This window comes from Lissotriton helveticus, chromosome 3_1 (genome assembly GCF_964261635.1).
Source record: "Lissotriton helveticus chromosome 3_1, aLisHel1.1, whole genome shotgun sequence".
NCBI lineage: Eukaryota > Metazoa > Chordata > Amphibia > Caudata > Salamandridae > Lissotriton > Lissotriton helveticus.
Genome location: NC_136061.1, coordinates 2,078,017,573 through 2,078,044,454, shown reverse-complemented (window position 1 = coordinate 2,078,044,454; position 26,882 = coordinate 2,078,017,573). Strand labels below are relative to the sequence as shown.

At 48.9% G+C, this 26,882-nt stretch overlaps 1 protein-coding gene across 1 annotated transcript in view; it reads left to right on the top strand.

Moving 5' to 3' along the window:
* The first annotated feature begins 498 nt into the window (after positions 1–498).
* The window catches only part of FANCI (FA complementation group I), a 765,095-nt gene continuing 738,711 nt past the window's right edge, over positions 499–26,882 (top strand). Inside the window, exon 1 of the mRNA XM_078683200.1 lies at positions 499–633. The gene's annotated coding sequence lies outside the window, so the exon portion shown is untranslated. The remainder of the gene's footprint in view (positions 634–26,882) is intronic.

Sequence of the window (26,882 nt, the reverse complement as noted above, 5' to 3'; positions counted from 1 at the left end):
GTGCCCTAGCTTTACAAACTAATGCCCCCTCATCAGTTAAACGCTCCGATTAGTTAAACTTCCGACCAGGAGCCGATGCGAAAGGATCCTACGAGGAAAAACTGTGTATTGTTGCGCAGAGCGCGCAACAATACACAGCGAATAAATATCCCCGTGTCAAGCTGTGCAACTGCGAACTTAATTAGGATGCCCTAAAATGCGTTTTGTAAAGGGAACGAGACAGTGATCCAGCAACAAACTCCAAACTAAGATCGATATGTATCATCCGTCGCCAGCAAAACTATTTGGCATTTCCGGGTCCTTGGGACGAAATTTCTTCCGGTTCGTGGTGGGTGTGTATTTTCCGCCTGATAAGGACCATTTTCTCAAGCAAGTACTTTTCTTTCTTTTTAGCCAATAGCAGGCTTTAGGGGGCGGTACAACCACCAAAGCTCCACCTAGTACTGCCCCTTTGCCTGCCAGTCAGTGCAGCACCGCTTTGGGATTGGTTCTAGTTGCATTCAGCACTGACACAGTTGCGTAAGGTGGCGGCAATACGAATGTCCGTAACTTCCACGCAGATGGCAGAATAGTCTTATATCCGAGAACGGCAACCTAGAGCCAGCTGTTGGCATGTTTATTGTAGAAGGCTAGGTAAGACCGGCGGGGATTACAAGAAAAGATATTTTTTCAGGCAGTTCATTGTGTATTTTTGCCTCCTTGGTTTTATGTTGGCACATTCACGAAACTTACTCGGATGTATAAAACAAGGTAGTGGGGTCCGTAATATGCAAGCTCTGCTGAGTCAAGCGAATTGTGCACGAGGAATTACGTTTACTTGTTACATCATGTTAATATGACTATATGACAATTTCATTAGTGCCTGCTGTTAAAATTGAACGTATGTATACGCAATTTCTATAACGCTAACCTAGCCAAAAGGCAGGGGAGTGCTGTGCATTGTCAAAGACACGTTTATAGTCCAGAGTAAAAGGAAATGAAGCGGACTTGTGGGCTATTAATGCATTGTGATGTAGTGTTATTTAAGGAGGGCGGTCTTAAACTTTCCTAAATTGGAGCAGCGTTGGTGCGGCCCTGATGTATACAGGATGTTGTTCCAGGTCTTGGAAGAATAGATGCAACAATTCTGTGGTTTATTTTAGTCTGCAGGCTGATGTTGTCCTGCCTGCAGATGTTCCGAGAACCACTTGAGATGATGACCTTGTCTGTGTGGGTCTGCGAGGCCTTAGGAAACCCACAATACAAAAGCTTGCCCAAACCTTGGGTGGATTGGGGGCGGTGTTAACCTAAAAGCTCGAGGCAATGTTTTCCTAGAGAGAAGTTCAAAACAACAGTTCATAAATATAGTCCAAAAAATGAAGGCCTCAAAAAAGGGATTACCAGATTAGTAATTTAGAAACACCACAAAGGTTTATTACAAAATTCAAAAATAGAATACTGTAATAATGACATGAAGATACAGCAGAGTTACATAGAAGTCAATTGCCACGAATGACATAAAATGCATAATAATACAAAATATCAAGCAAACATCGGAGATAATAAATCTCAGATGTGCAGCAAAAATCTGTAAGAAACCAGACCGCATCTCTAGGTTTAGGAAAAGTCCAAAAAAGTCCTGCCTCACCCCCAATTTCAATGGTTTATGCACAGTTTTCCTGCATATAAATTAGACAGAACTACAAAGTCAGCATGGTATGATCATTGTTCCAACAAATCACAATTTTCCATTATTAAACATCACATTACCCTATCACCTAAGCACTTACCAACTACATGAATATTGATTCGCTAGAAGAGGCGAGTGTCATCTGGAGGTGATGGAACAAACTAGTTTTTTTTAACAAAACCAACCTCCACGAGGGAATGAAGGCCGACGCCGATTGGATGAGGAGCCGCCGTCTGAAGCTGAACTCTGACAAGACGGAGGTCCTCATCCTCGGACCCAGCCTGGGACGACTCCTGGTGGCCGACCACACTGAGAACAGCATCAACATCCACCGACCATGCACGCAATCTAGGATTCATCTTTGACTCCTCCCACTTCATGTCTAAGCAGGTCAACGCCGTCTCCTCCTCCTGCTACAACACCCTCCGCATGCTCCGCAGGATCTACAAGTGGATCCCGACCGAAACAAGAAGAACGGTGACACAGGCCCTCGTCAGCAGCAGACTGGACTACGGCAACGCACTCTACGCAGGAATCCCAGCCAAACACCTACGACGACTACAACGCATCCAAAACGCCTCCGCTGACCGATCGTCAACGTCCCCTGCCGCAGCCACATCACCCCCACCTGAGAGACCTACACTGGCTCCCCGTCGACAAGAGGATCACCTTCAAGCTCTTCACCCACGCACACAAAGCACTCCACAACACCGGACCAGCCTACCTGAACAGCAGACTCAGCTTCCACACCCCCACCCGCCAGCTTTGCTCCGCCAGCCTCGCCCTCGCCGCTGTCCCCCGCATCCAACGAATGACCTCCGGCGTCAGATCCTTCTCCTACCTCGCTGCCAAGACCTGGAACCCCCTCCCTACCCACATACGGCAGACCCAAGACCTACTCGCCTTCAGAAGACTCCTCAAGACATGGCTCTTCGAGCAGTAGCAGCACCCCCCTCCCCTCAGCGCCTTGGGACCCTCACGGGTAAGTAGCGCGCTTTACAAGTACTCTGATTGATTGATTGATTGATTTTTTAAATTTATTTATGTTTTATTCTGCGAACAAACATATGGTTCCAGCATATGTAAAGTCAAACTAGTTACCTAAACAACAGAAAACCATTGTGAAGGAATGCTGTACAGTGTGCAACTCAAAGGACATATTCTAGTAGGCTCTTCAGGAGCAGTGTCATTCAGAAATAAGTTACATTTTGTTGCACGTATTGTCAAATAATAATTGTAAACACAGAATGAACATTATGATAGTGTATCTGATTTGAACAAGATCATATCCCGGCCAATTGCATTAACTTTAAATACATTTATACACTTGCAAGTACAGTGCAGAGTGATTGATATTTAATGTACATTTTAGTAAAACATGAAAACTCTAACATCTGCAAGATAAACAGGGATGTTTTTCAGATGGCTTTGGAAATGATACAGCTGGTTTTGTAGATGATGCTGGCCAGCAAGGGGAGCTTATGGAGTTCCTTCAAGATGGGGTGATGTGATCATATTTCTTCAGGCCCTGTATGAGACGTGCTGCGGCATACAGGTTGCCTAGAAGGGTAATCAGTGTGGAGCCTCTGAAGTCATGGAGTAGGGCATTCCTACCCTTCAGATGCGAGAGTTCAAGGGCTTGAATAGAAGTTTGAAAGCCGCTATCTGAAAGAAACAGTTTGACTTTCTTTAGAAGAGAGGCACCAAGCTGTTTTTCTGTATCAGTGTTCCTTAAGGGAGAAGTTGGTGTCCAAGGTGAATCCAAACGATTTAGCATTCAGTGAAAATTGGGGTATGAAGCTGGCAAGGTTCCTGTCATTGAGCCAGATTTTACTGTATCTTGTTTGTTTTTGGCAAATAAGAATTCTGCCTTTGTTGGACTGGGCTTCAGGTAGGTACTGGACATCCAGGTCTGAAAGATGTACTAGCAGTGTTTGAGGTGTTGTTTATGTGAAGCAGAGAAGACTTCCAAGGAGAGTTGTGTATCATTGGTGAATCTTGGTGTTGTATCTGTGAGTAGACCACCAAGCAGCTCTGTGTAAAGGTTGAAGATGACCAGAGACAGTATGGAACCCTGGGAGACTCCACACTCAATATGAATCTTTTGTGACGTGGAGGTCCCCACATGAAAAAAATGGTGTCTGTTGAAAAGCCAGGAGGAGAACCAGTGAAAGACATTTCCTGGGAATCCCATTAGTGTCTCGAGGGTGTGATGGTCGATTGTGTTGAAGGCAGCTGAGAGGTCCAGCAGTATCTTCAGGCCGGAGTTCACCATCACCTGCAGTCAGGAGGGTATCATCTAAGATGTGTTAGGTGTCTGTCTCTGTGCTGCAGCGTGATCTGAAGCCAAGCCAGTCTGGTTAAAGTTCAGCAGATGGTTAGCATTGATGTGTTTTTGTGGTTTACCATAGACTGCTTTTTCTATGATCTTGCTGATGAATGGTAGGTGAATGATGGGACGGTAGTTAGTGAGGTCATCAGGGTCCAGTGTAGGTTTCTTTTGGAGTGGCAGAATATGGCAATCTTGAGGGAGGGAGGCATTGACAATAGTAAGTAGGGGTGAGAGAGCATCCACAGAGAGAGCTTCGACAAAGGATAATGGTAAGACATCCTCTTCATAAGAAGCAGCTTTAAGGGAGTTGAGCATGTCATCGAGATCTGGGAGGGATAGGGCTTTGAAGATTGTCCATTGTGGGGTTCTATGTGAATGGATGGGTGTAAGAAACGAAACAGGCTTGGTATTGTCAATGTGCTGTCAAATCTTTTGTATTTTTTTCACTGAAGAAGAGGGTGATGGAATTGCACTTCTCTGTGAAATGAGGAATGGGTGGGACCGGAAGTTGGTTGTTGCTGTGGTTGATTGTCTTGTTGTGCCTCTGTTGGCGGCTTAATTGATAGTGATGCCATAGTACCTTGCTTTGGCTGATGTGAAGAGCAGTCTGCGTGTTACACAGAGGGACCTCAGTATCAAGAGGTTCTTTGGAGTTCTGTTTTTCTTCCATTTTCTTTCTTGTCTTCAGATGGGCTGCTTATTGTCCGCAAGGTCTTTAGAATACTAGGTTACTGAAGGCTTTGGTTTGCACTTATGTGTTGTAATTTGAGTGTGGACGTTCTAATAGCTTTCCAAATTTTGTTTGGGGTTGTTTAGAAGAGTGTTGACGGGGAGTTCTTAGGGTGAGAGATGAGTTCAAGTATTAGGTTGTCTATTAAGACATTTTTGTAGAATCTGAAGGTTTGTTCTTCTCTTTTGTGTTGGCATTGGTTTGTTGATAGTTCTCTGATCAGGGAGATACAGATGATGGCAAAGTGATCAAGTGAAAGGGTTTGAGTGGTTTGCTTTGGATTGTTAGTGATGTGAAGAAGACAAGGTCTCTGGCCTTTGGAGTATGTTGATTGTGTGACATGCTATACCACGTTTAGTGCATCAATGCACTCGAGGAAGGTGTTTGTTTTCTTTTTTTGTTGAGCTTGCGTTGTTTAAAAGGTTGAAGCCACCAGAGAGGGTGGTGTGGGTGTGTCGGGTGGATGAGGTGGTGAGGAGATCTGAGCTTTCATCAATTAAGTCCTTGTTATGCTTGGGAGGTGTGTATACGAGATTGGCGTGGCAGTCTGATTTGCAGAGAGAGAACAATATGTCAACATGAGCTGAACATTACTTGCTTGCCTAAAGTGCAGGACGAGAATGACTTAAAGCTGACAGTAAGGCCTTCTCCCTTATTATGTAGACGTCCGAACAATGGATGCTGAAGCCAGTAGTCTGTGGGAAGAAGGGCGCCTAGGATCTGCGAAGATGTGGGGTTGAATCACGTTTCTCTGCTAAAGAGGGCATCAAGCTTGCGATAGGTGATGACGTCTGCAATGTCTGGTATGTGGCATACCGCAGGGCGAACGTAGCCACCCAGGACACCAAATTGCTGGGCTTCGTCCCAGTGGAAGGGGACGAGATTAAAAGACATTTGCTGAGCATAAAATATGGCTCACCCTATGATCCCTGCCCAGTAACAGTTGCAAAGTTGGCAGTAACCCCTATAGCTAATGCTTTAGCAGGATTAGCTAAGCAGCTATTTGAGATGGGGGATTTCCCATCGAGCTGGAAGCGGCCGTCCATTAAGCTGCTATTAAAAAAGCCCAATCTGGACATCTCAGACCCCAATAATTATCGGCCAATTTCCAGACTTCCTATGCTGGCCAAGATCGTAGAAAGGCTAATGAACATCCAGCTTAGTGCATACCTAGGAACTACTCAGGGGCTAGACATCTCACAGCATGGGTTCAGACCAGGCCGCAGTACCGAGTCCGCCCTGATCAAGTCAACAGAAGAGGTCAGGAAGGTGATGGACTCTGGAGGTCGGCAGCTCTGGTCATGCTGGATTTGTCGTCGGCCTTCGACACGGTCCACCATACCATCTTGGTGGACCGGCTGGAGGAATGTGTGGTCCAGGGGAAGGCTTTAGACATTTTGAGATCTTTTTTGACCAAAAGGGTCCACTTAGTCGCGCTGGGGGACTTTGAGTCGAAACCCTTTCAACCACCTTGTGGGGTCCCTCAGGGTTCCTCACTTAGCCCTACCTTGTTCAATGTCTACATCTCCTCCCTGGCCCCGGTCATCCGCTCCCATGGGTTTGAACTTACATCTTATGCAGATGACACACAGATTGTGGTGTCCCTGCTACCAGGGAGGGAGAAAGACGTGTCCAGCAAGTTCCAGAAATGCATGAAAGCTGTGAGCAAATGGATGGCAGGAAATTGTCTAAAATTCAATTCGGCCAAAACTGAAGTAATATTGTTTGGCTCCACGGCCAATTTTTGGGGCCCGAGCTGGTGGCCAGAAGAGATGGGGACTCTTCCCATTCCTGTCAACAAGGTTAAGAACCTGGGGGTCATCATAGATGACAGACTTTCTTATAAACCTCAGGTAAACGCCTTGGCCTCATCCATACACTGGACATTGAAAACCCTTCGGAAGGTTCTTCCGTTTCTTCCAGGGGAATGTAAGAAAACAGTGGTGACGGCTTTGGTGCTTTCACGATTGGATTATTGTAACAGCTTGCTCCTTGAAGCCCAGCAAGGAGTACTCAGCAAGTTACAGATACTGCAGAATGCAGCAGCGCGCCTGCTTATAGGCTTGCCTAAATATGCGCCCATCTCCCATGAACTAGTGAAATTACACGGGTTGCCAGTAAGGAAGCGGATTCTATTTAAAAGCCTGTGTATTGTCTTTAAGGCGATCCATGGTATAGGTCCAGCATTTCTGGGGCAATATTTTCACTGGCACAAACCTGGAAGACTATTGAGGTCAGCTACGCAGGGATTGATTAGGACCCCACGCATCAGAAAAGTGGGTTGGGGAGGCAGGAGTTTTAGCCGAGGGGCGGCGATGGCTTGGAATGCCCTTCGAGCTGCACTCCGATTGTCCCCTGCGCTTATGACCTTTCGGCGAAAGTTAAAAACATGGCTTTTTGTAAATTAACCTGGGGATTTAGTTTTGGGAGCTATCAAAACAGCGCCAGGTAGCAGTGCGCTTTACAAGTGTCAAAAATAAATAAATAAATAAATAACGTTAATGTGCATGAGTTGGAATGTGTGTTCTATAGTTTGAGGGTGTGTAGTACTTAATGGGACGTTGTGGGAGATTGGGTTATTGTTGTGTGCGAATGCTATGTGAGTGTCTGTATTTGATTGTGGGAATAGGAAGTATGGCATGCTGGGTGAGGCACATGATTATATCTTACCTAATGTAAGTTTCACTTCCACAGGGGTTCTGGCCCAAAGCCCTTTCAGGGCCATGCAGGCAATGCCCTTGGCTGTGTCGTCTTCTTGCTGGGGACTCTCTGGTCATCAACACAGCCTAGTTTGCAGCCATGTATCTGATCCTTAATTGCTTATGTACGCATTACTGAACTATCTGATTGAAAGAATCAATTTCACCTCTGAATTAGTGGCACATATGTGTGCAGTTGAGTTAATAATTGATTGAACTAAAACAACCCTGTTATTACATTAAACATTTCACACAAAATACATCACTCTACAGTAATCCATAAAACTGCCATGTTAGTATGCTATATTACTGTTTCTATTTCCCAATCCCTTGTAGATTAAAAATGGTTCATTCAAAATATTACTCCTCATAACCTCAAATGCACATGTGTATTTCACTGTATACCAGAAAAAAACTCTTTTAGGCAACAATATTACTACTGCATGTGAGATACCCATTCTGCGATTTGCGTATATTTCACTACGGGTGCTCCCCGTACTTCTACTTCACTCCCCACCATGCCCAATGGCATTTCTTCCCCTACAACTGTAGCACTGTTTAATTATAAGGTGCAGTTCAGGCGGGAAAAGTCCATCAGCAAAAAAAAAAAAAAAAAATCGGCACAATGTTTTCATGTCCCATTCTGCATAGTCAGGCTGAAGGCAGCCATGTTTTCTGTTTAGTGACTCTGCCCTACTGTTAATTTAAAATGATAAATTGTATGGAAGTTTTCTTGTCTGCTGGTAAAGCTTGGTGCAAGGTAGTGACAACGTGTTAGGCAAGAAAAGTGAAATGATTTGTGTTGTGAGCTTCTAAAGTCTCCCCTCACAAGTCTAAGCTGGAGGAAAACCTCAACACAGAATACACTTTTAATTTGAAATCGGAAGGAGGATAACCAATGAAATATTCAACTCTGTAAACACAAAATAGCTCCTTCCTTGTAGAAACTTTAAAGATGATTGTTTTCCTTGTCCGCCAAACACCATGTTTCTAGTCTTGGGCTTTCATTTACCAAACCATTGTTTCCTGTGAGTTGTAAACTTTGTTAGCTACAAATGACCTAGCTTGTCTAACATACCCAGCGCTGTAACATATGGGGATCTATCCGGATCTGTGATTTGGCGGTTGTTAGAACTGGAGGTCTCGTTGACAATGGTATACACCTTTGACAAAATAGGGACCCTTGCTTCTAAGTCAGGAAAGAGGATTACAATACTGGATAACCCCAGCTCACCCCCTTGGTAGCTTGGTAGCTTGGCACGAGCAGACAGGCTTATCTCAGAGGCAGTGTGTTAAGCATTTGTGAACACATACAGTAATACAGTGGAAACACTACAGATGGACACAACACAGGTTTTATAAAAATAAGTATTCTTAATATAGACTTATCACAAGACCATAAATGACAAAAATACACTATACTGTAATCGATAATGACTCTTCAAGATGATAGAAATAGTTAAAAATATGTTATTCACTTAAAAGCAGTCTTTAGCAACAGATAACCCCAACGGGAGTTATCACGACGTCAAGGTCAAAGAAATCCCAAAGTACGGCGCTGACCGCGAGGTGCGTGGCGTCGGGCCCGGAGTCAAAACAGACCCACTGAGAACAGTACCTTAGAAAAAAACAAAGACAGCTCACAGCATCAGGGAGGTGCGTCGTTGGCGCTTTGCGGCGTCGGTTCCTTGCTTCAGGAGAGGTGATGCATCAGTGTCCTGGATGCTTGCGCAGGCAGGGGAGGCGTCGGTTCCTGCCGTAGAGGAGGTGACGTCACGAAGGCGCTGAAACCACGGTTCTGTACCATGTCACGGTGTCGATGGATTCTTGACCATCCATGTCGACGATCGGCTCTGCAATGATGTTGGCTTTGGAGGTGATGCGGCACAGCAGCAGGCGTCTGGCCTACGTTGCAAGTCGGAGCAGCGCCCACGGCTATTGCAGGCTTACGATGTCGCTCGCAGGCGTCGATGCGGCCGGTGTCAGGTCTACATTGCAAGTCGGAGTAGCGCTCGCGGCTTCGATGCAGATGACGGCGTCGCTCGCCTGCGTTGGTGTAGCAGAATTCCTTCTGTAGCAGCTAGAACAGCAAGTTTCTGATGCAGGCAAACAGAAGGGGTGACATCTGGTATCCCTGAGACTTCGGTTCTTTGAAAGTTCCTTCTCCTCTTCTTGGCACTGAAGACACAACTGTAGGCCAATCCAGCAACACAGCACACTAGCAGGGGGGCACTCCAAGTCCTACATCTTCCTTGGTTCTTCTCCTTGGCAGAGGTTCGTCTTGTTGTTCCAGAAGTGATCTAAAGTCTTGGGGTCTGGGTCCCCATATTTATACTGCAAAATCCTTTGTCCTCTGAAGGCATAGGGGCATGTACCTAGTCCAAACCAGTTCTGTGCAGTCCTGGAGCACTTTGTTTACAGGACTCCTTCTTTCCTTTGGCAGGGTGTGCCAGGGTCATCAGACACACCACAGGAGGTGAAGCCAGCATTGTGGAAGGCAGGCACAGCCCTATTCAGACCCAGGTGCTACTCTACCCACCCATCTACATGCAGATAGGTCTATTCCGCCCTGTGCTGACTCACCCTGTCTCCTGGAGCCAACCCAGCCCTAGTCACTCACAAACCAGACACACAATACATAAGCAGGGTGGATGGTTAGGCAAGAAAATGCCTACTTTCAAAATGTGGTATTTTCCAACACAGAATGTTAAAACCAACGTCACTAAAAGATGCATTTTAGCATTCTGAGTTCGGGCATTCTAAATTCGAATTTCTACCATGTTCCCTGGGTCAGTTAGGATTATAAGATGTTATAATCAAACTGGCCATTCTGGCCTATGGGGACAGGTAGCCTTGCAATAGTTAAAAACGAAAATGCTTTAATTCACTATTCGGACATGCCACACACACCAGGGCATGTCCTACCTTATACTTCCAATGCACCGTGCCCATGGGCCTACCTTAGGGGTGTCTGATATGAAGAAAAGGAAAGGTTTAGGTACTGGCAAGTGGGTGCACTTACGAGGTCGACATGGCAGTACTAGACTGCACATAGGCTCTGCAATGGCAGGCCTGAGACACACTTTACAAGCTGCTTCTGTGGGTGACACAACCAGTGCTGCAAGCCCACCAGCAGTATTTGATTTATAAGCCCTGGGCACACATGGTGCACTGTACTAGGGTCTGACAAGTAAATCAAATAACCCAATCATGGAGTCAGTAATCAATACATCAATTTAACATAGAGAACATATGCACTTTAGCACTGATCAGTGGTAAAGTACCTAGAGTCATAAAACAGCCAACAACAGGTCAGAAAAAATACAGTAGGAAGGCAAAAAGTTCAGGGATGACCCTGCAAAAATGGCCAAGTCCAACAGCAGTTATCACGGATTTCCACCTAATTTAAGAATTGGGGATGCTAAACTATAGTGAATTATATGTTTTTTTTAAATGAAGGTGAAGCAAAACTAGCCAGAGGCTCCAGCTGCTTAACACCAGCCAGTCAAATAGTACCAAATAAAACGTTGAATAAGCATCAATAAAATTATTTGTTTTTGTGCTTCGATCAAAATTTTGTATTCTCTTGCACCAAACATAATTTAACATGGAATTCAGTGTCTTACCAGCTTGTAATGGCTGTTAAAGGAAATACAAGGTAATGGTGACTTGATTGATGATTAGAGGACTTGTGCATTATATGAAAATAAGACATCTTCCGTCATGTAGTTCCTATAAACCCATATAGGATCTGCACGTTTAGACAACATAGACTGTGGGATTGGTGTCCAGACTGATTCCAGACACCCCCACCGGGTATGTTTGCCTGTATACCAGCTAGCTCACAGTGGTAAACTCCTCTTACCAAGGAGAGAATAGTTCTTGGCAACTATCGAACATGACCACTCTGTCCTATCAGGGATCGTGGAAGCAGTACAGTACTTTTCGCTCAGTCACGCATGCTCACTTTATCTCAGAAAGATATACAGAAATAAACGGTGGGGACGTTTGCAATAAGTATCTATTGAACCAGTCATTCTAGTGTAAAATAGGTGTGCTGAAACAACCATAAGACAAAAACAGATATAAATGATTATAAGCACCAATAAGGTAAATGGATGCTAGATTCCTACCATACTGTTAAAACAATGAATACAGTCAGGTATAAAAATACATGAAAATAATAATGCGCACTTCTACGATGCAACCCTAACTAGATGTACCTAAGTGTACCTAGCATATATGTAGGTGTAGAGCCTAGAATCCCCCTAGGCTGAAGCCAGCCCCATTACCTGAAGTGAGAGACTACGTCTTGGTCTCGAGATGGACACCCGAGAGGGATGTCAGAGCTGGAGTGTCTGTGTGCAGGAACCTCAGCGTCTTGCTTAAGTGTGTCAGCATGGAAGTCTTTTCTCCTCTACCTTCCCTGGCAAAGATAATGTGTATATATACCCAAAAGGTATCCTCAGGGGATTCTACCTTGCTGTGTCATATCGGCTTAGGATGAAGGAAGGGATGACCCATATACATTCTTATTATACAGAAGATGGAGATCCTGCTGTGACTCTGAGAATACTTATGCATAATTAATTAAGCTAGTTTTTGGGGAAAACCACACAACATTTATGCAGCGCTTAACTAGGGAAAAGGTCAATACCAAAACCCTTTATGTAGTGTAATGGCACAGTAAATGTAGGTGAAGGGTTAGGGGACAACTCAAGCCTATATTGGGGTACCCTATGAAACCTAACACTACACACAGCACTTACAATTGTAAATTAAGTTGCTGTGTGTCATTTATCAGAAATCCCTCTTCTCAACACTGCTCTCTGGATTTTCACCATTACATGAGTGACCTTGACTCTGCTGAGTAAGGAAAAGGGGGTCGTAGAGGAATAGGAGAGGAAAAGGGGATAGATAGACTGCTGTGTAGACAGAAAAGAGCTGAAATAAATGTAATGTAGAGAAACAGGTGAGGTTGATACGCTGGTAAAGAGAGCTGCAGAAGAGAAGGAGGTCAGGTAGAAAGAGGTCTGAAGAGAGCTAGCTAGAGAGGGTGACTTGAAAGAGACAGGAGTTGCAATGAAAGAGAAAAGAGATGGAGCTAGAGAAGGAAATATAGTGAGAAAGGATTAAAGTTGTAAAAGGTGAGATGGAGTAAAAAAGTGGCAGAAAGAACGGAGGTGATATACCAAATAAATCATGAGGTGATGAGCGGTTAGCCAGTGAGCGAGCTATAGTTGGGTTAGAAAGAGATGAGGTAGTGAGAGAAATGTTAAGTTGAGGGAGAATTGAAGTATAGGGAGGTGAGGTAGTTGCTGGTGAGCTAGAAAGAGGACCGATAGGGAAGATCAAGCTGAGGTATAGGGAGATGCAGAAAGAGATGTAGGTAAGGTAAATAAAGAGATGGGGTTGAGAGACAGGTGAAGATAGAAACAACAGTGAGGTGCGGAGTGTGTGATGAGTTAGGGAGTTGAGGTAGGAAGAGAGGCAGAGAAGTATAAAAGCATATTTAAGCACATAGGGTGTGTAAGGAGAGAGATGGGGTCGTGAAAGACAGATAAAAAATATTGGGGGTAGAGAGAGATATGTTGAGAGAGTATAGGTAGATCTAGAGGAAGATAAGGGAGTTCAGATGAGGCATACACAGTACATACAGCATGTGATCTAGATGGAGCAAAAAAAAAGTAAAAACTGAGGGGTGAGGTAGAAGAGGTGAGATGATGTGCAGTGAAGAAAAATATATATTTTTTTCTTTTAAATCTAATTGCAACCAGCTGCTTGAAAGCGAAAAGGTTAATTTGAGCAGACTGGGCTTGCACACTAAGCTTCTGGAAGTGCATGCTCAGCTATCAAGTTATGAAATACTCTTTTTGTGCAAACGGACAGTGGGACGTCTGACCTTCCTAATTAAATTTACAGGGTCCCTCAGCTGGCATTGCACAGTCTTTCCATACCTTGAAACAGCTCTGAATGTCACTAGTGCTCTTTTTTCCTCTCCTTAATCTCTCTCTCTTTAAAGTTGGCTTTTTATCCTCTCCTTAATCTTTCTCTCCTTAAAGTTGGCTGTTTCTATGGTTCTAACCGGTTCACCCATACTGGGTTGCTGCCCTCCAACCTCGTTACTCCTTGGAGACGACGAGTTGCTGTCTATTCCGTGACCCTGCGTTTACTTTTATCCCTTCGTCCCTCTGGTTCCGACAGCCTGGTTGTTTCTGGCAAGTTGGGTCTTACAGGGTTTTCTGGGTGCCACTGGCAAGTGAAATTCTTTTGTTTTAGTTGTATAGTATTATTTTTGTTGTTTTTAATGGGGTACCATGTGTGCTTTTGTGGGCCTGTATGTAAAGCAAAGGATGTTACACTAGATCTGTCAATATGCACCCTGTCATTCATCCCTGTATCTTTCTTCCTGGGACATGTTTATAGTTCTCGAGGGGTGGCTAGGTGTACCTACTGGAGATTGATTTTAGTGTTTTTTCTCTACTGTGGATTTGTGATTGATCATCACCTTGCTTCTTGTATGCCCTTTCTAAAGGTGTTTCTGGGTGCCTGCCAATGGTTCTGGCTCATTGCATGTTCCTGAATGGTTTCACATGTGACTCCTCAACTTCGTGGACTGTTGCAGGGAGGGGATCAGGTTTTTTACACTGCAGTTACCTGGGTTTCTTCATGTTCTTTTTCAAGGATGTAAGCTTTGTGCTGAATTGGCTCACATAGGTTGGGCTGTACTCCCCTTCTGTTTAGGTATTGCCTAAGGCAGCACAAGTACTGTCTTTTGCACAACCTTTCGTTAGCTGTGGTCTTAGAGGCTGCCCATTGCTTACTATTGGTTGCCTTTATTGTTGCACTCGCTTGCTTCTGGATCATGGACGCATTACTTGTCCTTCTGCATTTCATTTTTGAAGCAAGAGTGCATGTGTTTCACAGCTCTCTCCGTGTCCACGTTGCTCAGTTTTTTTGTTCTCATTGTTTCACACTTGGGTTGCTTTTTTCCCTTGTGTGCTTCTCCCCTGCAGTGCACTCTATCTTTCATCTGCTCCCCCCTCCATTTTTCTTTTCCATGCCCTCTGTGTTTCTTCACTCCTGTGTCCCCTGTGTTACTACACCCCCATTCCTGTTGCTTCTCCTCCTCGTTGCTCCTCTTCCAATGTTGCTTCCCTCCCAAAGTTGCTTCCCTCCCCGAGTTGCTTCCCTCCCCGAGTTGCTTCCCTCCCCGTGTTGCTTGCATCCCTGTGTTGCTTCCCTCCCCTTTTTGCTTTCTCCTTCTGTGTTGGTTTCCCCCCTCTGTTGGCTTCCCCCCTCTGTTGGCTTCCCCCTTCTGTTGGCTTCCCCCCTCTGTTGGCTTCCCCCTCTGTTGGTTTCCCCCCTCTGTTGGTTTCCCCCCTCTGTTGGTTTCCCCCCTCTGTTGGTTTCCCCCCTCTGTTGGTTTCCCCCCTCTGTTGGTTTCCCCCCTCTGTTGGTTTCCCCCCTCTGTTACCCCTCCCTCTGTTACCCCTCCCTCTGTTACCCCTCCCTCTGTTACCCCTCCCTCTGTTACCCCTCCCTCTGTTACCCCTCCCTCTGTTACCCCTCCCTCTGTTACCCCTCCCTCTGTTACCCCTCCCTCTGTTACCCCTCCCTCTGTTATCCCCCCTATGTGTTATTCCCTACGTGCTTTCTTTCCTCTCTGTGCTTTCTTTCCTCTCTGTGCTTTCTTTCCTCTCTGTGCTTTCTTTCCCCTCTGTGTTTTCTTTCCCCTCTGTGTTTTCTTCTCCCCTTCTTTGTTGTCCCCCTTCTTTGTTGTCCCCCTTCTTTGTTGTCCCCCTTCTTTGTTGTCCCCCTTCTTTGTTGTCCCTCTTCTTTGTTGTCCCCCCTTCTTTGTTGTCCCCCCCCTTCTTTGTTGTCCCCCCCCTTCTTTGTTGTCCCCCCCCTTCTTTGTTGTCCCCCCCTGCTGTCTTGGCCCCCCCTGCTGTCTTGGCCCCCCCTGCTGTCTTGGCCCCCCCTGCTGTCTTGGCCCCCCTGCTGTCTTGGCCCCCCTGCTGTCTTGGCCCCCCCTGCTGTCTTGGCTCCCCCCCTGCTGTCTTGGCTCCCCCCCTGCTATCTTGGCTCCCCATTGCTGTCTTGGCTCCCCCCTGCTGTCTTGGTCCCCCCCTGCTGTCTTGGTCCCCCCTGCTGTCTTGGTCCCCCCCTGCTGTCTTGGTCCCCCCCTGCGGTCTTGGTCCCCCCCTGCTGTCTTGGTCCCCCCCTGCTGTCTTGGTCCCCCCCTGCTGTCTTGGTCCCCCCCTGCTGTCTTGGTCCCCCCCTGCTGTCTTGGCCCCCCCCTGCTGTCTTGGTCCCCCCCTGCTGTCTTGGTCCCCCCCTGCTGTCTTGGTCCCCCCCTGCTGTCTTGGTCCCCCCCTGCTGTCTTGGCCCCCCCCTGCTGTCTTGTCCACCCCCTGCTGTCCTGGTCCACCCTCTGCTGTCTTGGTCCACCCTCTGCTGTCTTGGTCCACCCTCTGCTGTCTTGGTCCACCCTCTGCTGTCTTGGTTCTCCCCTCTGCTGTCTTGGTTCTCCCCTCTGCTGTCTTGGTTCTCCCCTCTGCTGTCTTGGTTCTCCCCTCTGCTGTCTTGGTTCTCCCCTCTGCTGTCTTGGTTCTCCCCTCTGCTGTCTTGGTTCTCCCCTCTGCTGTCTTGGTTCTCCCCTCTGCTGTCTTGGTTCTCCCCTCTGCTGTCTTGGTTCTCCCCTCTGCTGTCTTGGTTCTCCCCTCTGCTGTCTTGGTTCTCCCCTCTGCTGTCTTGGTTCTCCCCTCTGCTGTCTTGTTCTCCGCTCTGCTGTCTTGGTTCTCCCCTCTGCTGTCTTGTTCTCCCCTCTGCTGTCTTGATTTCTCCCAGCTGTTCCCCCCTGCGGTTGTCTTGGTTCCCCCTCCTGCTGTCTTGGTTTCCCCCCGCTGGCTGTCTTGGTTCCCCACCCCCCCGCCGGCTGTCTTGGTCCCCCCCCCCCCCGCCGGCTGTCTTGGTCCCCCCCCCCCGCCGGCTGTCTTGGTTTCCCCCCGCCAGCTGTCTTGGTTTCCCCCCGCCGGCTGTCTTGGTTCCCCTATTTCCCCCCACCGGCTGTCTTGGTTTCCCCCCGCCGGCTGTCTTGGTTTCCCCCCGCCGGCTGTCTTGGTTTCCCCCCGCCGGCTGTCTTGGTTTCCCCCCGCCGGCTGTCTTGGTTTCCCCCCCGCCGGCTGTCTTGGTTTCCCCCCCGCCGGCTGTCTTGGTTTCCCCCCCGCCGGCTGTCTTAGTTTCCCCCCCCGCCGGCTGTCTTGGTTTCCCCCCCGCCGGCTGTCTTGGTTTCCCCCCCGCCGGCTGTCTTGGTTTCCCCCCCGCCGGCTGTCTTGGTTTCCCCCCGCCGGCTGTCTTGGTTTCCCCCCGCCGGCTGTCTTGGTTTCCCCCCGCTGGCTGTCTTGGTTTCCCCCCCGCCGGCTGTCTTGGTTCCCCCCCGCCGGCTGTCTTGGTTCCCCCCCGCCGGCTGTCTTGGTTTCCCCCCGCCGGCTGTCTTGGTTCCCTCTGCCGGCTATCTTGGTTCCCTTTGCCGGCTAACTTGATTCCCCTCGCTGTCTTGCTCCCCCGTGTTGAAAGATACAAAGAAGGAAAGAAAGACCAGCATTGGCAATCCAATTGGTTTTGCCTATGCAAAATCTATTTACTTTGTCAATGCGGTTTTTTTCTCACGTCGCACAGCAGTTACATTGCTTGAAATAAAAATGGAAGTGCTATGACGTCGCGAGCATTGCACTTGTTGCAGCTCTTTTTTTAACTTTAAAATAGGAAGGATGTTGGACTTGGTCCTTCTGGCAGGTTCACCCCTAAACATTTTGCTTTTAATGGTGACCCAGTAGTAGTGATTTTTTGTTTTCTGCGCACTTTCACTGTGTCCCAGTGGAAAGTGCGTGCGCACTCTGATGCGTGGGGTGTACAGGCTTGAGTCTGGTATGTGTGGACTCGTGTGATTGAATGCTGCGAAAGAATGTATTCGGCGTGTATGTGTCTAGTGTGGAAGTGCCACTTCTAGACATGGCTGTACGTGTGCTGTGAGGGTGCTGGAGTGTGATTGGCTGGAGCTGGCTGGCAAGCCTGGCTCCAGGAAGTCTGGATGGGTCTGCCCAGTGGTGAGTGGAGAGATTAGCATGAGTGATATGAGGGAGGGCGGCACTTGGGTCCTGAATAGGGCTGGGCTTTCCCCACACAATGCTGGCTCCGCCCCCTGTGGTGCGTCTAAGGACCCTAGCCTCCCTAGTGAATAGAGTGAGGGGCTGAGCACATCAAGGGTGCTCCAAAACCAGCTGCGACTGGTTTCTCCCCCACCCTGCACCCTGAGACAAAGGGATTTCATGTATAAGAAGGGGCTGTGTCCCCTTACAATTTGTTCTCTTCCAGGATCCTGTCTGAGGGGGCTGCTGCTGTTGCTGGGCAGGAGGACCGCCACTTGGATTGCCTCCCTGCCTGGAGGCCCAGTGAGCTGGCTCTGGGCCCAGCCTTGCCCCCTGCCTGCCCCCAGAACTTTGCTGGAGCGCTTTATTTTGTCCCTAGCGCTTAATTTTGTTTATAGCGCCTGGGAGCGCTTTCCCCTTAGCATCCTGATCTCCCCGGAGCGCCTGGGAGCGCTTTATCTGTTTTCATAGCACTGGGAGCGCTCTAGGTTCACTTAGTGTGGGGAGCCCTTATTTTGACTGCTAGCGCTCAATGCGCGTTATTTTTCCTCAGCGGCTGCCACGCCGCATATTTGCCTCATTATTTTAATCGAGGGAGCCCACCCCTCTTCAGCCCCGCAGCAGGAAAAAGAATTCACCGCCGGCCCGGGGATCTGCCGTGAGGCGCTGTCCCGCCTCCCTACCCCAGGGCCGCGCTGGTATTGGTTGCAGCGCGACCCGGAAGTGCTGCAGGAAAAAGGTGGAAGTCCCACACCAGAGCCAGAAGCAAGGTCCTGCCATTGGAACCGCGAGGCTCCCCAAGGGTAGGGAGAACCGGGGACAAGACTCGCCTCGCCGCCGCCTGGAGGAGCGGGCGGGGCTCCAGAGGGAAGCAGGTGCCGAGGAGTTCAGGAGTCCGCACGCAGCTGCTGGTGAAGAGGAGCAGAGGCCGTGACTAGAGAAGAAGCGGAGACTCCCAGCGCGAGGGAGAGCCCTGCTACCAGCCGCCTGCAATGCCCCGGTGAGTCCCGTGTTTGCTAAGGTCCCCGGAGCTGCTTAGAGGAAAGGGGGGGCGTCGGGGCACATTGCCGGTGCCCGCCCCCCTCAGTGGTGATCGCGTGGGCTCCTGGGGTGTTTGTCAGTGAGCTCGAGTCTCCAGAGGGGGGACTCCAACCAGAGGGGTGCCTTATTGCTTTACTGAGCCCCGAGAGGCTCCTGGGGGCCATCATCTCCTGAGTCCCCCGAGCGGAACTCCAACATCAGGGGGCATTTCTTAACTGCCACATTCATTTCTTAGAGCCACGAGAGGCAGGGGCATTTCTTTGTTGGAGAGCCCGAGGCTCTCGAGTGCCACTTTTGTTTAGAGCCCAGAGAGGCTCTTGGGGGGCCCAGTCATTTGCTCAGAGCCTGTGAGGCTGGGGGGCCCAGTCATTTGCTCAGAGCCTGTGAGGCTCCCACGTGCCCCCCCCCCCATTGTCTACACAGCTGCCCAGCACTTCGTGGGCAGCTGCCACGTTTAGGCCACCCTGACATTTGGGGACACAGGGCGTCCTAGCCCTAGAGAGGCCAGTTGGCCTAGGGACTGCCACAGGTGTCGGCTAATATGATTTCTGCGCAATTGTGTTCTTTGATACACCTCTGAATATTTTTAGGCATCATGTGTTTTCCTTCCCTGCACCTCTGAATGTGTTGTTTATGCATCATGTGCCTTGTTCCTTACACCTCTGAATGTATGTTATGCATCATGTGTTATGTGCTTATACCCCTACAGGTATTGTGATACTTTGGTGGTTGTTCTTGCTAGTACAGGTGGTGCTAGTGAGGTCCTAGTTCCCTGCGTGACATTTTCCTAAGGTGGTTAGGGTTGCGTAGGCGGTACTTAACATTTACCAGTAGTTACTGGTTGTGTGCTACAGTGATTTACATTCTATGTTCTATGTTCTATGTTCTAAGTGATATTCTAAGTCTAAGTTCTAAAAGTGCTGAATCCTGACAGTGGTCTCAGGTGGCCCTGTCTTGTACATATCCCCTGTAAATTCTGCCCGTGCCTGTTGGCACATTGTAAAGTGTGTGTTTTTATCTAATGTGTTTTGGTGTAGTACAAAGGCTATTTTTATATATAACCTTGTGTGGAGTTTCCTTTGTGGTGGGCCTTGGGTGTTGTTGCTGGGGGTACGTGCGCAAACACTTAACTCACATCGCCTCCAAGTTTAGCCTTACTGCTCGTGCTACGTTACCAAGGGGGTGAGCAGGGGTTATCTTGGTGTGTAACTCCCTTGCCCTGACGTGGAAGTGGTGGTCTCTGACTGACTTTGGCGCAAGCCCTGGCCAGCCAGGGATCCCATTTCTAACTTTGGCTGGCAGCGGAGAGGATCTGGATTTGTGTTTGCGCTGTACCACAGTAGCAGCTTGCTGCACCACAAAACTCTGCATTTTAGATAAATCACATTGTGGGGATTATATTTTTTTGAAGTTCCATATTTCTTCTCCTGAAGGTATCATTGTGTAATAGTGTCCAGTACATTTGTTCCCCGCCCTGCGCCCAGAGTCTGATACCTGTGTCACGTGTGGTCAGGTTGAGAAATCAGGGGTGGTAGAAACTGCCTTACTCGTCCGAGGGGTGGGTTGTGTGTGGATGAATGGTGTGTGGCACTAGACAAGTGAGTGTGAGTTCTCTTGGGATAGGGAGCTCACTGAATTATCTGTAATTTTGTACTCTTGCTTCAGCTCTGACAGTTAAGTCCCCTGTGTTGCACGTGTCTGTGAGCATCCTGCCAAGATGGAGTCCGCTTTTAATGTTTGGGGTCTGTTTATGCATGAGTTGAGAGAATTTTGCGAAGAGAGAGACATTGCAGTGAATGAGTCAGACACCCAGTCCCAATTTAGGGGTAACCTAATCCAATGGCAGAAGGATGACTGGGAGCGTGAGCACAGTGAGGAGAGGGCCCGGGTCTCACATCATGAGGGTGGTGGATCTGAGGGGAGCCTTGAAGAGTCTGAAGAGGAGGAAGAAAATGAGAGTACAGGGACGCCAGCAGATAGTGAGGATCCCATAGATAGGGAGTCCCTTGCTGGGTCCAGTGTAGGAGGCAGTGCCTCATCCCTTTTCCTGTCCCCTGATGAGTGGGAAGATAGGAGGAGAGAAAGGGAGCACCAGCTGGCTTTAGAAAAGCTCAGGTTAGAGCATGCCCAGGGTATGGCACAGCTGGGCGTTAGAAAGCAACAGCTAGAGACTCAGAGGGTCTTAGCGCAAGAGAGGATAGAGGAGGCTGAGAGGGCCTTCACCAGAGAGAAATTACCTCTGGAGGGTAGACTATCCCCTGCGCGCAGTTTTAATTTTCTGGACTCCCCAGGGCGGGTTGAGTCCAGTGGTGGCGGCTATATAGAGCCCAGTGCGAGCAGTCCCATTCCCAGTTCCCAGAGTATGGTACCTGGTTCCCAAGAGGAGGAGTTAAGGTTGAAGTTCAGGGACAGTAGGAAACTGTCTCGCCAGTCTTGGGAAGATTTTGAGGATGAATGTTGTGGGACACTGTTTGATTGGGTAAAGGTTCACACGAAAGATGATGTTGACGTCTTGTTTGATCTGATTGTCAAAGAGCACCTGCTCAGTTGTTGTTCACCAGGGTTGCGCCAACACCTGTTGGGGTGTGGATTGTCTGAGGCATGTGAGCTTGCAGATGAAGCAGACCGCTGGGAAAGGGCCAGAGGTTCTCCAGAGTCATTGGTGAGTGACTCCAAAAGTAGTGATTCAGGTATCTTCCAGCCCAGCATGGTGGAAGAGGCTCAGTGTAGCCCAGCTAGGTCCCAGGATAGCGAGGAGGGTGTAGGGGCTTACTGCCTGGCTCAGTGGAGCAGGATTAAGTGGGCGACCGAGGGTCCCCAGACGCACGAAGCCCTGCCTCAGGACTTGGATGGTTTCCAGGGCTCGACAAATCCACTCGCCCGCTCGCATTTGCAAGGGAGAATGGATAAGGACGAGCTATTTTTAGGTCCTACTCGCCCTTTCTGGCGAGTAGGAAATCAAACTAACTTTTGTCCTCTGTCTTTAAAAACAGAGCAAAAGTGACAAGATAACACGATTTAACGGCATTTTTATTGCTCACAAAGGAAATGAGCAATAAACATGCCTTTAAATCTTGTTATCTTGTCACTTTTGCTCCGTTTTCAGAGACGGAGGTCAAGTGGGTTGGAGTCAGGTCGAGGGGATTTTCCATGGTACTAGACCTGCAGGACTAGTACAATTTTTCGGATTTGTTGAGCCCTGGTTTCTTTAGGGAACACCAGGTTGGGGACCTAGGCTGTCCTGTTAGTCCATTTGAGGAGGATCTCCTAGTATCTAGGGAACCTGGAGCATCTGTAATTAGAGCTCCAGGGGTTCCAGTGTCCGGCAGTGCTACTCCAGGAGGGATGGCACAGAAGTCCGAAGTGAGGAGTGATTGGGGGATGAGTTCCCCAGTGGAAGAACCAGTGGGTCAGGGACTACCCAGTTGGGCTAGGATCCCGTGTAGTGACCATGGTGACACCACTTCTGTTCTGGGGGATCTTCGCGCCCTGTCAGGTGGACAGGGGACGGGAGATCTGCGTCAGACAGACAGTCACACGACACATGGGTCATGTGTCAGCCTCAGGGGGATGGCGTGTGAATCCCCAGAAGTCCTGGAGTGGCAGGCAATTATTCCACCAAAGGTTCTAGACCCGAGGGTGGAAGGCCAGGTTCAGGATCTGCCTGACCTGAAGGGTAGGACGTCTGTAAGCAGCGTCCTGACCGGTTCTTCTTCCAGAGGTACCGCCCCAGTTGGTAGGGAGCAGGACTCTGGAAGGGGGTGCAGAGGGTGGGAGAGCCCACCTCTGACCCCGGTGCAACCTGAGGGGTTAAACCCTGGGTTGGCATGGTGTTCTAGGTGTACCCCTTGCAGGAGGTGGAGGACTCCTAGACGAAGAGGTAGGGGGAGGAGAGCCTTCCCTGAGACTCCTGGTCCGCCTGAGGTTGTAGACCCTAGGCTGGAGAACCAGTGGCAGTCTAGTCCTGTCTTGCAGACAGGAAGAGTGGCGAATGGCTATATGTGCCAGGGGTTACTACCCCCCCGCTCTGTGAATAGGCAAGGACCGGTGGCACCTGGGTGGCCATGGCCTGGTCCTGGCCGCGGACAGCTTGGGAGTACCAGTGGGGTAGCCCAGTTGTTCCAGACAGTGGTTTTGGAAGGAATCCCATGGGTTCACCGTGGCGTAGAACAGGAGGGTGTGCCTGCAGTTGCGGGCCCGCGTCCGTGTTCTATCGCCCAAAGCAAGGAAGTCCATCACGGTGGTGATTGGTCTACCCTGCGTTTTGGCTGGAAGGGGGTTGTGTTGGACTTGGCCCTTCTGGCAGGTTCACCCCTAAACTTTTTGCTTTTAATGGTGACCCAGTGGTAGTGATTTTTTGGTTTCTGCGCACTTTCACTGTGTCCCAGTGGAAAGTGCGTGCGCACTCTGAGTGCGTGGAGTGAGGTTGGCCTGCCCTCCCATAGGAATGCATGGGGAATGTCTGTGTCCCTGGTAGTTCCTGATGCGTGGGGTGTACAGGCTCGAGTCTGGTATGTGCGGACTTGTGTGATTGAATGCTGCGAAATGATGTATGCGGCGTGTATGTGTCTAGTGTGGAAGTGCCACTTCTAGACATGGCTGTACATGTGCTGTGAGGGTGCTGGAGTGTGATTGGCTGGAGCTGGCTGGCAAGCCTGGCTCCAGGAAGTCTGGATGGGTCTGCCCAGTGGTGAGTGGAGAGATTAGCATGAGTGATGTGAGGGAGGGCTGCACCTGGGTCCTGAATAGGGCTGGGCTTTCCCCACACAATGCTGGCTCCGCCCCCTGTGGTGCGTCTAAGGACCCTAGCCTCCCTAGTGAATAGAGTGAGGGGCTGAGCACATCAAGGGTGCTCCAAAACCAGCTGCAACTGGTTTCTCCCCCACCCTGCACCCTGAGACAAAGGGATTTCATGTATAAAAAGGGGATGTGTCCCCTTACAATTTGTTCTCTTCCAGGATCCTGTCTGAGGGGGCTGCTGCTGTTGCTGTTGCTGGAGAGCTTTATTTTGTCCCTTGCGCTTCATTTCGCTTATAGCGCCTGGGAGCGCTTTTCCCTTAGCATCCTGGTCTCCCCCGAGCGCCTGGGAGCGCTTTATCTGTTTTCTTAGCGCTGGGAGCGCTTTAGGTTCACTTAGTGTGGGGAGCCCTTATTTTGACTGCTAGCGCTCAATGCGCGTTATTTTTCCTGAGCGGCTGCCACGCCGCATATTTGCCTGCATTATTTTAATCGAGGGAACCCACCCCTCTTCAGCCCCGCAGCAGGAAAAAGAATTCACCGCCGGCCCGGGGATCTGCCGTGAGGCGCTGTCCCGCCTACCCCAGGGCCGCGCTGGTATTGGTTGCAGTGCGACCCGGAAGTGCTGCAGGAAAAAGGCGGAAGTCGCGCACCAGAGCCAGAAGCAAGGTCCGGCCATTGGAACCGCGAGGCTCCCCAAGGGTAGGGAGAGCCCCGCTACTGGGGACGAGACCCGCCTCGCCCCCTGCAAAGGGAGCCGCCGCCTGGAGGAGCGGGCGGGGCTCCAGAGGGAAGCAGGTGCCGAGGAGTTAAGGAGTCTGCCTGCAGCTGCTGGTGAAGAGGAGCAGAGGCAGTGTCTAGAGAAGAAGCGGAGCCCCCCAGCGCGAGAGAGAGCCCTGCTACCAGCCGCCTGCAATGCCCCGGTGAGTCCCGTGTTTGCTAAGGTCCCCGGAGCTGCTTAGAGGAGAGGGGGGGGTGTCGGGGCACATTGCCGGTGCCCGCCCCCCTCAGTGGTGATCGCGTGGGCTCCTGGGGCGTTTGTCAGTGAGCTCGAGTCCCCAGAGGGGGGACTCCAACCAGAGGGGGGGCCTTATTGCTTTACTGAGCCCTGAGAGGCTCCTGGGGGTTATCATCTCCTGAGTCCCCCGAGCGGGACTCCAACATCAGGGGGCATTTCTTTACTGCCACATTCATTTCTTAGAGCCACGAGAGGCATGGGCATTTCTTTGTTGCAGAGCCCCGAGGCTCTCGAGTGCCACTTTTGTTTAGAGCCCAGAGAGGCTCTTGGGGGGCCCAGTCATTTGGTCAGAGCCTGTGAGGCTCCCACGTGGCCCCCCCATTGTCTACACAGCTGCCCAGCACTTGGTGGGCAGCTGCCATGTTTAGGCCACCCTGACATTTGGGGACACAGGGCGTCCTAGCCCTAGAGAGGCCAGTTGGCCTAGGGACTGCCACAGGTTATGGCTAATATGATTTTTGCGCAATTTGATACACCTCTGAATGTTTTTAGGCATCATGTGTTTTCCTTCCCTGCACCTCTGAATGTGTTGTTTATGCATCATGTGCCTTGTTCCTTACACCTCTGAATGTATGTTATGCATCATGTGTTATGTGCTTATACCCCTACAGGTATTGTGATACTTAGGTGGTTGTTCTTGCTAGTACAAGTGGTGCTAGTGAGGTCCTAGTTCCCTGCCATGACATTTTCCTAAGGTGGTTAGGGTTGCGTAGGCGGTACTTAACATTTACCAGTAGTTACTGGTTGTGTGCTACAGTGATTTACATTCTATGTTCTATGTTCTAAGTGATATTCTAAGTCTAAGTTCTAAAAGTGCCGATTCCTGACAGTGGTCCAGGTGGCCCTGTCTTGTATATATCCCCTGTAAATTCTGCCCGTGCCTGTTGGCACATTGTAAAGTGTGTGTTTTTATCTAATGTGTTTTGGTGTAGTACAAAGGCTATTTTTATATATAACCTTGTGTGGAGTTTCCTTTGTGGTGGGCCTTGGGTGTTGTTGCTGGGGGTGCATGCGCAAACACTTAGCTCACATCACCTCCAAGTTTAGCCTTACTGCTCATGCTACGTTACAAAGGGGGTGAGCAGGGGTTATCTTGGTGTGCAACTCCCTTGCCCTGACGTGGAAGTGGTGGTCTCTAACTGACTTTGGCGCAAGCCCTGGCCAGACAGGGATCCCATTTCTAACATAGGAAAAGTGTTGCTGGGATTCTGTACATATACAGAACTATGCGCAGGGAACCATGATCTCGGTGTATAGTGGTGTACCAACTACCCACCTTAGTGCCCAAAATCCAAATCCAACTAGCTATAGTGTGTCATTCGTTCTCCGTACTACAGCGAAGCTACCAATAATTAGACAACCCAGAACATGTCACTTTGACTCTCTCAGGACTCGCTAGAGCAAAAACACTCTTTCGCTCACTCACTCATACTTGTCCACAACATGAGTAATCAGAGACACGGTATAGTTTAAAATGTTTATTTTAACTAACGTGCTCTAAAATGCAGTACACATGCCAATACTATCAGCATAATACATAAACACAATATAGTTAGCATTGTTACAATTCCATAGAATATGAACAGGGATATCATTTTATAAAGCTGGTGGAAAATGGCCTACTGTACCTTCCCACCCTCCCCTTGCTAGGAACTAGTTTATTATAAAAAAAAGAAACCTCTGGGCTTTGTCAGGGAGACTCCATACCTCCAACTCTAGATGCAAAGGTTTAAATCTCCGGACAAGCACAGCTCTTCTCTCTGGAAAGGTTTTTTTCTAAGTGTCTCTTACATGCATGAATGCAATATTAAAAGCACTCGCTCTTCAGTAGTGCAGCTGTGTTTCGTGTTATGTCTAAGTGCGGGTGACTGACCAGAGCAGATTAACAAGGGACATTGTTTTTCGACCTTGTACATCATGTGCAAACGAAAACCACAGAGAACTGCTAGGAACGTGAAAAGCAGATGGTTCTCATGCGAACAGGCACAAGCAGAGTTTAGTGCAAACAAAGTCATGTAGGAACGTGTGCAAAAGCAGCAACATGGCAGCCAAGCTTGTGCTAACTTTTAGCAATGTCGGCCATGAATCCACCACCCTCACTACACCCTCCCCTGGTAAGTCCATTGGATGTAGACATAGGACGAACAAAGAGTTCAACAAGTAAGAGCAGAGTTCAAGAGCGTCTAGAATTTGTTGAATTTTTGAAAAAAAGAAAAAAAAATTGTAAATAGGGGCCAGACAAAAAAAATATTTTGCTAAAAAATACAAAAAAATCCGGCACAGAAGTGTACGGTTAGCCAGCCATCTTAATCCATCCGAGTGTATGCGCAATAAACTGCAACAGCCTCCAAAAGGATATCATTGTCATCGGTAGCAAAAAGTGATGTCATCCAATTCAGTAAGCTGAATCAGACATCCCATTATGCTGTGGTAAATAAATAAATAATACCCTATTTTTGAATGAATAAATGAATAACAGATAGCTCAATAAATAAGAGTCAAGAT